Source organism: Capricornis sumatraensis, chromosome 21, assembly GCF_032405125.1.
Source record: "Capricornis sumatraensis isolate serow.1 chromosome 21, serow.2, whole genome shotgun sequence".
Lineage (NCBI taxonomy): Eukaryota > Metazoa > Chordata > Mammalia > Artiodactyla > Bovidae > Capricornis > Capricornis sumatraensis.
In genome coordinates, this window is record NC_091089.1 from 34,474,250 (window position 1) to 34,488,139 (window position 13,890).

The following is a 13,890-nucleotide window of genomic DNA, read 5'->3' on the forward strand; positions in this document are numbered from 1 at the left end:
GGCCCAGCAAATTGCCAAGCTGAATGGAAATGTTATTTCAGGAGTAATAGCTTAACACAAGAGAACTGTCTTTTTTAAGCAAACGCTCTTGTCTTATTTTTTTGCCTCATGACTCGGTTTTATACATTTTGCTTTGGCAGTTACTCTTATTTTGAAAACATCCTTTTCTTGGTTGCTTGGCCTGGACCAGGCCAGGTGGGAAAAAATTTTGCTTTTAAATATCTTGTTACACCAACAGTTCTTTTCCCCTTAGCAATAATTTTCATCTTCAAACTCATTTTGGGCGTAGGAGTGATTCCCAGGAAGGGATCCCCAAACACCCAGAGGTTCTGAAGATAGTAATGGGAGTCTATATATTTTACATATTTCAAAAAGCCTAATGGAAATCACATATTTACTCAAAATAGGGCTGCAGAAGAAATCAGTAAAATTTCTTTGATTTGGCTAGAAGTAGGCCAGAAATACCCTACTCCAGTACTCTTGCCTGGAAAACCCCATGGGCGGAGGAGCCTGGTAGGCTGCAGTCCATGGGGTCACAAAGAGTCGACACGACTAAGCAACTTCACTTTCACTTTTCACTTTCATCCACTGGAGAAGGAAATGGCAACCCACTTCAGTGTTCTTGCCTGGAGAATCCCAGGGACGGGGGAGCCTGGTGGGCTCCCCCGTCTCTGGGGTCACACAGAGTCGGACACGACTGAAGCGACTTAGCAGCAGCAGCAGGCCAGAAATATAGCAAGCCCTGTGAGTTAATGATGGATAACTTGTGTGGATGGGAACAATGACTGGGTCATCACAGGGATTAGTGGGCATAACTAGTAGATCTCTAGTTGTCACTATACCCCTATTACTTTGTTTGGTAGATTTAAAATCTCAGAGCAAATGATCTGAGGTGGGTGGTGGGTGGAGAGGCAATTTCTAAACCAGAGTTTGAGGAGGAGGAAGCCAAGAATCTGGGTCTGTAGTATTCCTTAAATGGACCCCTTGGTCCTTGACGGTCACTGTCTTTCCTTTTGATGCCTTTCCAAAAGAAAGGGAAGTTTTATGGGGAACCCAGTGACCCGGGCGTTCGTTAAGGCATCTTGTCTCTTGTCTGACTTCTCGCTTACCCACTTCCTTCTGATAGAGCAGGAATGTGATTCCAGAGGATTGCTAGCTCCAATTGGGTCTCATTGCTGCCTTTACTCAAGCCCTGCTAGCCTCCTCTAGGGAATAAAAAGACTGTGGCATCCTGTATTTCCTCATTCATCATAGAAGAGGAAGAGGAAATCAGGTATTTTCAATGTGTGAATTCCTTAGAGTATGATGTTTTGTAAATACAAGTTATTGCCATCCTATAAATTCTCCCTAAAGCAAGAATCCAAAGACAGTTATTTATGTCTACAAACGTCTAAATGGAGTTCTATATATTTACTTATAGAGACAGATGTATACACATATGCATATCTTATAAACAGGCTTCTCCGGTGGCTCAGACAGTAAAGAATCTGCCTGCAACGCAGGAGACCCGAGTTCAATCCCTGGTTTGGGAAGATCCCCTGGAGAAAGGAATGGCTATCCACTCCAGTATTCTTGCCTGGAGAATTCCACAGACAGAGGATACTGATATAGTCCATCAGGTCACAAAGAGTCAGAAACAGCTGAGTGACATTACACTTTCAGTTTCATACATATGAATATCATATGCATTTATATATACACCACATATACAGACACACTTGTTCTTTCTCCTTTTGTTCTGATTTACTAATAATTAGTGTTTCATTAGAAAATGGGTTTTACATGAATCCAGCACACTCCTGAAATCATTTCAGTGACAGATCCTATTCTACCACTGGGGCTTCAGAAGTCGCTGCGGAGCACCATACCATCTCCATATTCATATTTCAGACCTGTCAGGACACCCGGATAGTTCATCTGATCACATGGATTTCCATTCCAGGCCTTGAGAGACAAGAAATCCGGCCATCACAGAGAGTCGGGGCAATTAAACCGAGTCAGCGCTCCTGGTCTCAGCGGATGTCTTCTGGGTTTCCATGGGGGACACGGGTTGGTATGACGTTTAATCAGGCACTAACAGCGCCTTGCTGGGAACTTCATGGTTGATAAAGGCAGCTGCAGCAGACCAAGTAGCTGCTACTTTTTAAAGAGAAAGCGGCCTCTTTTGAAATGTAAAAAAGCCAGGCTTTGTTGCACCAAGCAGAACCGGGAGAATCTGAGAGGAGTTCTACTTGTTTTCTTTCAGAGTCTCCAGCATTCTTCCTGGGTTTAGAGAATGAAGTGAAAGACGTCCTGAAGGCTAAATTTTTCAAGGGCCCTCTTCCAGCCCAGAGCCGGCTGTCCCTTGGGGGTCCCCTTGCTGGGTCCACTGTTCTGTGGGTCTCACTGTTACGCTTGTCATTGTCACGCTGCTTTGTGAAGCACACTGGTCACAAGCAGGTTCTTGGGCCTTGAATAGCTGGACCGATGTGCCAAATAAAAGAAAAAGAAGAAAAGAAATACTGTCTAAACGGGGCCCAAGTATGTATGAATGCAGGGGTTTGGTGGTGGGGGGGGCCTCTTTTGAGGTCTAATTGCTCTCATTTCTGAGAAAGAGAAGTGATCTTGAAGGAGTCATTCTTTGCCCTGGAGTTTCATTTTGCTCTCAGCTCTTTTCAGGTAGCTTTTATTCTCAATGGAGGGAGGTGGTTGATAGCCTATAAAAGAGGTCCATCCTTTGCCTGTATGTTTTCCTTCTCCAGGGGATCTTTCCGACCCAGGGATCAAACCCTGGTCTCCTGCATTGCAGGCAGTGTCTTTACTCTGAGCCACCAGGGAAGCCACATAGGCAGGCAAGACATATAATTCATCATTAAAACCAGGACATTTTGAAGAGTGAAAGAGGCTGTTATTGATAATCACACCAGGAACTCAGACTATGACTCAGGACTCTTCCAGGTAAGCTATGTCACAGGTCTGCTCAATCCAGGGGCGGATCTTGCAGGTCCTAGCACAGAATCCACACTTCCTCACAGACAGCCTCCATCCTAACCTCAGAGGCATGTCTTGGAGAATCACAAACTCAGACAGTCCACTTGCCAAAATAACATAGGAATCCCAACTCGGGAGATTGAGGATTTATGATTAAAAAAATAAAGAGACACAGTGGCATTTCATTCACGGGTAGATAGCTTTGTGTTCTTGTCCAGAATTACTTGATGATAGTGGTATCTTTGGGCTTCCCTGGTGGCTCAGATGGTAAATAATCTGCCTGAAATGCGGGAGACAGTAGTTGGATCCCTGGGTCGGGAAGATCCCCTGGAGAAGGGAGTGACAGCCCGCTACAGTGCTCTTGCCTGGAGAATGCCATGGACAGAGGAGCCTGGCAGACTACAGTCCATGGGTTTGCAGAGTTGGACACAGCTAAGTGACTAACACACACACACACACACACACACTGGCATCTTCTTCACTATTTTCTTCCCCTCTTTCCTCCTCTTCTCCCTTTCTAACCCTGAGACATAACACAGTCCTGGGTCTCTTGGTGGTCACAGAGATGGGGGTTACTGATGCCTCCTCTCACCCACACCTGACGTCTCTCTCCCCTGTAGCTACCAGGGACCCACACAAATACCACATCTAACCCCTTCCTGGGCTTCCCTGGTGGCTCAGACAGTAAAGGATCTGCCTGCAGTGCAGGAGATCCAGGTTCATTCCCTGGGTCAGGAAGATCCCCTAGAGAAGGAAATGGCAACCCACTCCAGTATTCTTGCCTGGAGAATTCCATGGACAGAGGAGCCTGGCGGACTACAGTCCATGGGGTTGCAAGGGTCAGACGGACTGAGAGACCAACACTTTCACATTCACTTTTCAACACTTTCCAGCCGTCAGGTGGGCCTCAGCCCCTGCCTTCTCATCAGATTCTTCCAGAGTGGCTGATCCACTGTGACACTGCTGAGGCCCACCATGGTAACAGTCACTGCTCACCTGCCAACTGTCCTGAAATCCAGCAGTCTCTCTTGGGGCTGGAGGGGGTCAGGAAGGGGAAGGGGGTCAAATCACCAATTACCCTCACCCTGGCCACTCACCACCCCTTTTATGACCCCGTTCTTACCAGTCTTTGCCTGATCCTCATCCCAGAGAAAGGAAATATGCCAACATCCGTTCTCAAAATCTCTCAGGTACTGTCACACGGTTGGTCGTTTTTTTTTTTTCATTTTCACATTTTCAATTCCATTTAGTTATCATATTCCCTGGGCTTCCCAGGGGGTGCCAGTGGTAAAGAGCTCTCCTGCCAATGCAGGGGACCTAAGATGTGAATTTGATCCCTAGGTCAGGAAGATTCCCCTGGAGGAGGGTATGGCAACCCACACCAGTATTCTTGCCTGGAGAATCCATGGACAGAGAAGCCTGGCAGGCTTTGGTCCATAGGGTCACAGAGAGTTGGACACAACTGAAGTGACTTAGGATGGATGGATGATCATATTCCCTCTCAAACCGGATTCAAAGGAAGAAGAGTAAAATAATAAAAGGAAAAGAACTCTGATGGGGCTTCTAGAAAATACTGCCGGGGTGAAATAACATGCAGCGTGGCAGTTATTTTAAGGCAAAGGGGAAAAGGAGCAGGAGAGTAGAGATAATGAATATTTCAGGATAATGAAACATTGGTGACGAAAAGGTCCAGGAATGTGGTCAACCGTCAGAGGGCCCTTGAAGGAAAGAATTGCCTCTTTGCGCCTCATAAGTCCTTTTTAAAGGCCATATCCTTAAAACCACAACAAAATTTTGAGTCTCTTGTCACAATTTCTCTGCAGCACAAGACATGGAAGCATTGGAGTCTTCACTGACGTGCTCCTGATGCCCCAAAGAGAAAAGGGTTAACCGGAAAGGCTGCAGACCTTCCAGTCCACAGGCTCGAAGCTAATACACCTTCCCATCTGTGTGTGTGTGTATGTGTGTGTGCGCACGCGCGAGTTCACTTCTGGGCTTTGCTTTCCAGAAGATGTGGACGGTGGCTGCACTGTATCTTAACTGTCAAGCTATTTTTTCCTTGCTAGCTTTCATTTGTGTTTTTCTTCACCTTTTGGAGACCCCTTACCTCTCCTCTCTTAAATCTACACTCACCGCAGAGCAGACATAATCCCAGATTTTCAGTAAATCAACACTATTTGCTCCCCACTGACTGAGAGAATTTGATACTGACAGACTGTTATACCTAAAAGAAAAATATGGCCACGGTTCCTCTCACATTCTTCGCCTGGAAAGAAACACAGGGAGGAGTGTTGTGGGGGGGGGGGGGGGGGATCCTTTATAAATTAGGCAACGCTGGTCCCTTTATTCTTAACCTGTGTTTCCTAAAAGTAGATGCGCCCGTTTCTTTACCCCTGCCCATGTCTTTGGCCAAACAAACCCCAGCACTTGGAGTATTTCCAAATGCAATTAACTCCCTTCAGTAAGGGCACCAGTGACTTATTCCCACCACAGCAAGGGGAGAGTCTACTGCCTGAGAGCATGGACAGCCCTCCGAGTGTGAGAGGGAGGCTGAGATGCGGGGACCCTGGATGCCACATGTTGACAACTCTGGGCTCCATGTGATGAAGGCTTTGGGTCTGAAGAGTCTGTGTTACTCATTTCTGTGTCTAGGACAAGCCAGGTGGCAGGATTTAGACCCGGTGTTGCTGGGTTGGAATTACGGAGAACAGAAGAACTAGGTTGAAGGGTGTGACTCAGCCTCCGCTTTAAATATCAGGTTTTGAGCTTGTCTTCAAGTGAGAGCTGACTCCATCTAGGGAGAGTGGGTCTTCAACCCCATGTCCCAGCCCACCCAGCTAAGGGTATCCAACAGCTGTGGGTGCAGGCTGGTGGGGTACCAAGTAGTGAGCAGTATATAGTCCAGAGTTCAGTCCAGTTTAGTTCAGCTGCTCAGTCGTGTCCAATTCTTTGCGACTCCATGGCCTGCAGCACGCCAGGCCTCCCTATCTATCACCAACTCCCGGAGCTTACTCAAACTGATGTCCATTGAGTCAGTGATGCCATCCAACCATCTCATCCTTTGTCACCCCCTTCTCCTCCCACCTTCAATCTTTTCCAGCATCAGGGTCTTTTCCAATGAGTCGGCTCTTTGCACCAGGTGGCCAAAGTACTGGAGTTTCAGCTTCAGCATCAGTCCTTCCAATGAATATTCAGGACTGATTTCCTTTAGGATTGACTGGTTGGATCTCCTTGCAGACCAAGGGACTCTCAAGAGTCTTCTCCAATACCACAGTTCAAAAGCATCAATTTTTCGGTACTCAGCTTTCTTTATAGTAATTGGTAACTGTAATTTAACTGTGATCCCAGTCATTTCTAAGACCAACAAGCATCAATAAGACCAGTTCTGGCTTGGTGGAGCTTGAATGGATGTGACCACCAAGAGATTGTGAGCTATTTGAGGGCAAGAGCTATGCTTTTCCTAAGGAGAAAACATGGCTAGCAATATACACTCAAAACGTGCATGTGAGGATGGGAGGGGGCTTTTACCTCTATTATACTTGGGAAGGTGGCTTCTCAGGTGGCTTAGAGGTAAAGAATCTGCCTGCAATGCAGGAGACGTGGGTTTCATCCCTGGGTTGGTACGATCCCCTGGAAAAGGAAATGGCAACCCAATCCAGGATGCTTGCCTGGGAAATCCCATGGACAGAGGATCCTGGTGGGCTATAGTCCCTGGTGTCACAAAGAGACAGACACGACCGAGCGACTAAACAACAAACCACAAACAAACACATACTTGGGAAATGATGTAAATCTATCTTTGTTTTGGAAACTCACAAACCATCTTCACCTATTCAAGGCTATGAGAAATCCTTCCAACATAAAGCTAAACTTAGCATTTCCCGTATTCATTTGGTCCAAGAACTTCCTTCTCCCCACCCCTGCAGCACACCTATCAATACCTTACAAGACCGCTTTGAGAATAGCTGCCTTAATCATCATTCCGATCCCATTGCCTGTCACTGCCCAGCACCGCAAAAGCAGTCAATATGATCCCACAGATATGGATTGAGCCCCAGGCATTGGGCTAGGTCCTGGGGATACAGAAGTGAACTAAATAGACAATTCCTGACCCAATGAATCTGATATTCTAATCTGTTCTCTGTAACCTCAGGTTGATTCAGTGAAGTTCCATATCAACCCAGTTCCTTGGGGTCATTCTAAGTGAACTGGAGTCAACCTGGGTCAAGCAGGTGACCTGCCTGTGGACACACCTAGGGGGTTCTTCAGGTAGATGGCCAACCTCTGCCCTGTGGGTCACTGGGCATTGTTGTCTTCAGCTGCATGACCCTCACTACCCAGCTTTGCAGGGCATCTACTTTCTGTCTGTCAACCCCAACTGTGGCTGCCAGGGCATGTGAGTCAGGAGGTAAAAATTACTCATTTTCACTTTACCTTGGTTTCCTAACATGCAGCCAATAGGGATGATTAATAATATTCATCTCCCATTTCATATCCCCTCTGGGAGATAGCAACCTCTCTGTAACACATAATCTAGTGCCTAGGCCCTTTGGGCATTCAAGACTATTTAAATTATCTCATAAAAGCAGAATTCCATTCCTCCTATTTCATCCTTTTCAGTTCTATATGATTTTTTTTTTTTCCATAGGCAATGTTTCTCTTCTGGTGTCTGTTCTGTTTTCTGAGGCCAACGACTGATGAAAAAATACAATCACCTCCCTCCTCTGTGAAGTTGAAAATCCCCCAACTTCTCCTTGGTGCCCAGAGACACCACTGAGCATCAGCATGCATCTGTCTCCTTCACTCATTTTCCCAGGACCCTCTCTGTGTTTTTGGTAATTGATTAGGGACCCTGCAGAGGTCTCCTCCACCCCCTGCGGTCTGTTTCATTTGTGATGACCACACCTCCCTCACACCCACTGAGATGTCAAAAGCTGCTATTCAGGGGCTGGCTGATCAACTGCAGTAGGTTTTGGCTGGGAGGACTCCCCCTCCCTAACCTCCCTCTCTGTCCTCCATCCCACCCCCTCCCCATGCCAGAATCTCCCCAAGAGAGCCTCCTTATCCCCGGGGTCTTGGCATGGCAAACAGGGATATCAAACTCTAAGTGCTGCAGCAGTAGTGATGTAGGCTCTGCCTCTCTGTGCACGAGGCAGGTATCTCTGCGCAGGCCAGCAACCTCATGACCCTGAGCATCTAACCTTGCTGGGGATACTGAGCATGTGCCTGTCATAGCTCAGCTGCCACCTCCCTCAAGGCCCTTTCTTGCTATTCTGTTTGACAACCTAGGTTCTCCTTAGCCTTCAGAATGAAGCTTTCTCTTTTGCATAACCTCACCCTCACCTCCCAGCCCTGTACTCCCAATCCCATTACTGGATCCAAGGCTAGGTTTTAATCATCAGTGTGCATATCTGCATGCTAAGTTGCTTCAGTCATGTCTGACTCTGTACAACACTATGGACTGCAGCCCACCAGGCCCCTCTACCCCTGGGATTCTCCAGGCAAGAATACTGGAGGGGATTGCTGTGCCCTCCTCCAGGGGATCTTCTGGACCCAGGAATCGAACCCGCATCTCTTCTGTCTTCTGCATTGGCGAGGCAGGTTCTTTACCACTAGCACACCTGGGAAGCCCTTTAATCGTCAGGAACAAATTCTAGATCCTCTTAGTTCCCCTCATCAGGGCCACAGATCGGTCAGGGCTGTATTTGCTGGCATTCTTGAAGGGAGAGCCCAAGACAGGGAAAAGAGAGGAGAGATTGAGAGAAAGAGAGCGAACATATAGGGTTGTTGGTACATTTTGTTATAAAAACGGGCCTTTAACCCTAATCTAACCATGATGATAAGGGCAGCGACAGGGTCTTCCGAGCTGGGGCCTTCAGGAGAATCTCTTGTCTCTAAGTCCCCACTCGAAAGGGCAGGTGAGAAATCTGACAGCCAAGGGAAAGAGGCTACCAGCTCTTCTGCACGGCATGCCTTTGAGTCTTCAGAAGTAAGTGGTGCCCCGGAAGAACAAGCAGGCCCACGAGGCCATGTGGTTAGTACCTGAAATGGGACGATTCCACTGGTGCAGAATAAAGAACATCTTTGGGGAAAACCAAGCATCAGGAGGATCCACCCCCTTGATCTGTTTAAGGAACCTGAGTTCTGTTCTTTCTACTTGCCTCATCCTGTTTCCAGATGGTGGACAGCCCTGCCTGCCCCACCAGGTTCATCTATTCGGTCTACCCTGGGGTGAGAGGACCTATGCGCACCCTTGACAAAACGGAGAGGGACAAGGCAGGGTGGGCAGAAAGTGACCACCTTCCCTGAGCTCAGGAATGAAATATGGCCCTATCGATCCACACATCCTCGTCCAATAGTCCATGAGACCTGTCACATGGAGGAAAGATGAAACTCCCTCCTGTGGCTCCAGAAAGCAGATAGGGAGGGGGCTTCCTCATGGTATAGTATGGGTAAGAATCTGCCAGTCAGCGCAGGGGACACGGGTTCCATCCCTGGTCTGGGAAGATCCCATTTGCCACAGAACAAATAAGACCATGCAGCGCAGCTACTGAAGCCCACATCTCTAGAGCCTGTGCTCCACAGCAAGAGAAGCCTCTGCAGTGAGAAAGCTGGTGCACCACAACAAACCCCAGTACAGCCAAAAAAATTTTAATTAAAAAAAGAAAAGATGGAACAGAAAGGCGAAAGTGACAAAGCCTCTTCTGAACAGAGGCTTGGTACAATTAAGGTCACCCTAACAATTAGGGACTGTGAAGAAGGTAGAATGCCGAAGAACTGATGCCGTTGAACTGTGGTGCTGGAGAAAACTCTTGAAAGTCCCTTGGACAGCAAGGAGATCAAGTCAGTCAATCTTAAGGGAGATCCACCCTGAATATTCATTGGAAGGACTGATACTGAAGCTGAAGCTCCAGTATTTTGGTGATCTGATGCAAACAGATGACACATTGGAAAAGGCCCTGATGCTGGGAAAGATTGAGGTCAGAATAAAGGGGCATCAGAGGATGAGACGGCTGGATGGCATCACCAATGCAATGAACATGAACTTGGGCAAAGTCTGGGAGATGGTAAGGGACAGGGAGGCCTGGCGTGTGGCAGTCCATGAGGTCACAGAGAGTGGGATATGACTTAGTGACTAAGCAACAACAACAACAATTAGTTCCAGTCTTCCCTGCCGGCTCAGTGGCAAAGAACCCACCTTCCAAGGCAGGAGACTCGGGTTCAATTCCTGAGTCAGGAGGATCCCCTGGAGAAGGAAATGGCAACCCACTCCAGTATTCTTGACTGGAGAATCCCAAGGACAGAGGAACTTGGTGGGCTACAGTCCATGCAGTTGCAAAACTGTCGGATATGACTTAACAACTAAACAACAACATCACAATGATTAGATTGCTCACAAAATAAAACGAGCAGCTCATTCAGGAGGGAGTGTGCTCACCATTCCTGAGAGCGTCCCTGCTGGGTGGTCATTTAAGCAGCAAATGGTAGGACCAGTTGCTGCACAGGACAGACACTGGAGTTGGGTGGTTAGTCTGTCCTGACCTTCCCAAGTCTGATTTAACGATTCTGCCAAGTTCAGCTGGGACCCCGGAGGAACATATGAGGCCCAAGCAGGGACCAGCAGCACCTGAAACAGGCAAGAAACGCCCCCACTTTCTCCACCCCTAGCTCCCCATCAGAGTTCAGGACAACAGCCCCTGGATTCTGCCTTTCAGCCTGGCTTGTACAGACTGCATCTTCATGTTTCGTGGAGGTGAGAGGAAGGAAGTGGAGAGGGTCAGTTTCCCCGAATGCTCCCCAGAGATCACATCTCTCTCCCAGTGGGCAGGCAGGTAAGAAATCACACAAACAGTTCAGCATTTGGTCAAGTATGTTAGCACTGGTCGCTCAGTTTGTGTCTGACTCTTTGCGATCCCATGGACTGTAGCCAGCCAGGTTCCTCTGTCCATGGGATTCTCCAGGCAAGAATACTGGAGCGGGTCAAGGGGGCCTCCCAATTCTAGTGGCACAAGAAAATTTTCTCTGGAAAAGAATTCCAACCTCCCCTCCAAATTTCAACTCATTGTATCTTAAAAGCTTACTGTGGAAACCATGTCAGATTCTAAATTTTAAGGACAGGCATATATTTTGTGTACCTACCGTGTATGGTGTGATGGTACGGTGGTTTTGCTTCCTTGGTACAGAGAGAGACAGAGTGCCTTATTGTCTAACAGCAATGGTTTTTTTCAGCTGACTTTGATTTTAATATGATAGCCCCAGTTTTGTACAACAACTCCAGTGGAATCACTGTTCCTGGATCTATGACTTGTCCTTTTACGAGTAGATAAAGATTTAAGAGGGAAGAGACGGGGAAACTTGTGTCTGGGTTAATGTAAATAAGACACAAGGTTTTCATGCCCTTCTGCTTTCACTGGGGACTCATTTCCCTAATACAGCCTCGTTGTAAAACAATCCACTCCTGAGGAGGTCAACAGTGAGAAGTTTGTCTTCTGAAATTAGTAATCAAAGAGTGAAAATAATTAATAGAGAAAACAGCACAGTTCCACACTGCGTTCCCATGTAGATGTCTATAGAACAATAAATCAGTAGGGGAAAGAAACAATATAGGCATTTACAATTAGGCCTCATACATAATGCCCGGGGAAGGAGAATTTGTGTTAAAAAAGACAACATCTGCTGCGGGTGGGTTTATAAATAATACAGCTAGATATTCAGGTAATGACATGACAGACGGTCTCTTGTGTCCTTGTCCTTTTGCGTCCAGTGCTGAATGTGCTTACATCCCGCAGCTTATGACATACATGCCTGGCCTGTTTGTGCTCCAGCCAGAAGTTTCTCTCTTCCCCAGTTAAATGCTTCTTTGTCCAAACCATAGCATTCCACATCGGACGACCCAGATATCCAGAGAAATCTGCTCCATTTGGTTTTAATTGATCCCTTACTGTGAGAAGGTAAAATGCCTGAAAGAAGTGTGATCAGATGCACACTCGGGACTCTCATCCATGAACCAATTTCTTTTGTGTTGACACCCGGGCTTGACAAAAAAGAGTGATGGTTAAGGTCAAGTGCGTGAAAGCTTATTCTAAACAATGATGGATGAGGCAAGGCTTGGACTGGATCTTATCTAAGATGTTCTGCTAAAAGGCTGGGTATTGTTTTCCCCCCACCCCATTTTTAAAAGTCTCCTAATTCTCAAATTAATGAAGTTATCACATATCCAGCACTTGTGGGGGGGGCTCTTTTCTTTTATTATGCAGCTCGTCCACTCTGCTGACAGCAGCGTGAGTGATGGCCTTCAAGCAGATGATTCTTCTTTGCCATGAAGGGACTGATAAATACTGCCTGTCTCTGCAATAAATTGTGCATGAAATAGTCCACTCTGGTAATCTACAGAGTTATGGTAAGGAAAATGGCATTGAGGAAATATAGCAAAACTGCAATTAACTGAAACCCAATTGAGCCTTAAACTATAAATAACCTTAAAACAAAAAAATAAGATAACCTAGATTATCTTAAAATAACCTGAACCAAGTTTTTATTTGTTATTGTTTATTTCTATTTATATTACACTCTGGGGGCAAAACAAAGCAAAATAAGGTAGTTTCAGGGACTTCATCAAAAAGTTTATTTCCAGGGCATTTAATGTAATTGGTGGTGGTTTAGTCACTAAATCATGTACAACTCTTGTGGCCCCAAGGACTGTAGCCAGCCAGGCTCTTCTGTCTACAGGCTTTCCCAGACAAGAATACTGAAGTGGCTTGCCATTTCCTTCTCCACTGGATCTTCTTGACCCAGGGATCGAACTGGAGTCTCCTGCATCACAGGCAGATTCTTAACAGATGAATCACCTGGGAAGCCCCATTAATGCAATTAGTAAACATTTATTTCAACTTCTGATACCTACTGGGGTCTTGGTCTTATACTATGAGATTTCCCAATTGTGATGATGACCTGGAGACTAGCAGCACCCAGAATTCACAAATAAAAATATGGCTGCTAATTTTTATCCCTAAAATAAGAAAACAACTTTATGTATTATACGAACTTATCAATAGTAAGGTTTGAATTGAAAGAGTTTAAAACTTTTTAAGTTAGAAATTTCAAGCTCTGGTTTTGTATGTAAAACTTTTTACTCTACTTAGAAATACACAATACATTTCAAAAATAAATTTCAATAAACTGGGTCAATTTTTGTCTTTTTTTTTTTTTTGCATGCATACTTAGATTACACTGGTTTTTGGAAAGCAGTTATGGTGCTATTTCGGTCATTTAGAGACACTCTTTGGGTGTCTTTCTCTCAGACTACAGCCACTACACAAATGTCGCTTGGCTATGAACTAAGTGGATGTGTTCTCTGTCACTCCCATGCACTGACCCTCTATGCACTAGGAACCCAATCATGAACCCAAATGCTCTGCTTCTCTCTCATGGATATCTATTAAACTATGCTCTGATGTTGTTAGTCATTCACAAGAGAGCCACATAAATTTAAGTCCCAATGTGTTAACCCTTCCAGGAATGTTTCCAATATAAGGATTGTCTCAAATAGTGAAATAAACATGTTTGTCATCATTAAGCAAGCATCAGTGAGTAGGTACTGTGTTGGAGACCAGGAGTCTCTCAGCGCCATGCTATTGTTGGCCTAGAAAGAACCTTGGAAGTCATCCAGTAGCCTGTTTCAATTATTTAGCCTCAGCTCCTATTCAGACCCTGCTTTATGTCAGGCAGCATTTCTGCAAATCTGCTATCTCACTTCACCCTTGTAAAACTCCAAGAAGTTGGGATGATTATCATTATTTCATAGATGAGGTAACTGAGACTCATAATAATATATAAATAATATAAATTAATAAATGTAGGGGCTTAATACGGCAGAGCTGGTATTTAAAACCAGGTTTCCTGGCTCCCAAAGTAGAGCTC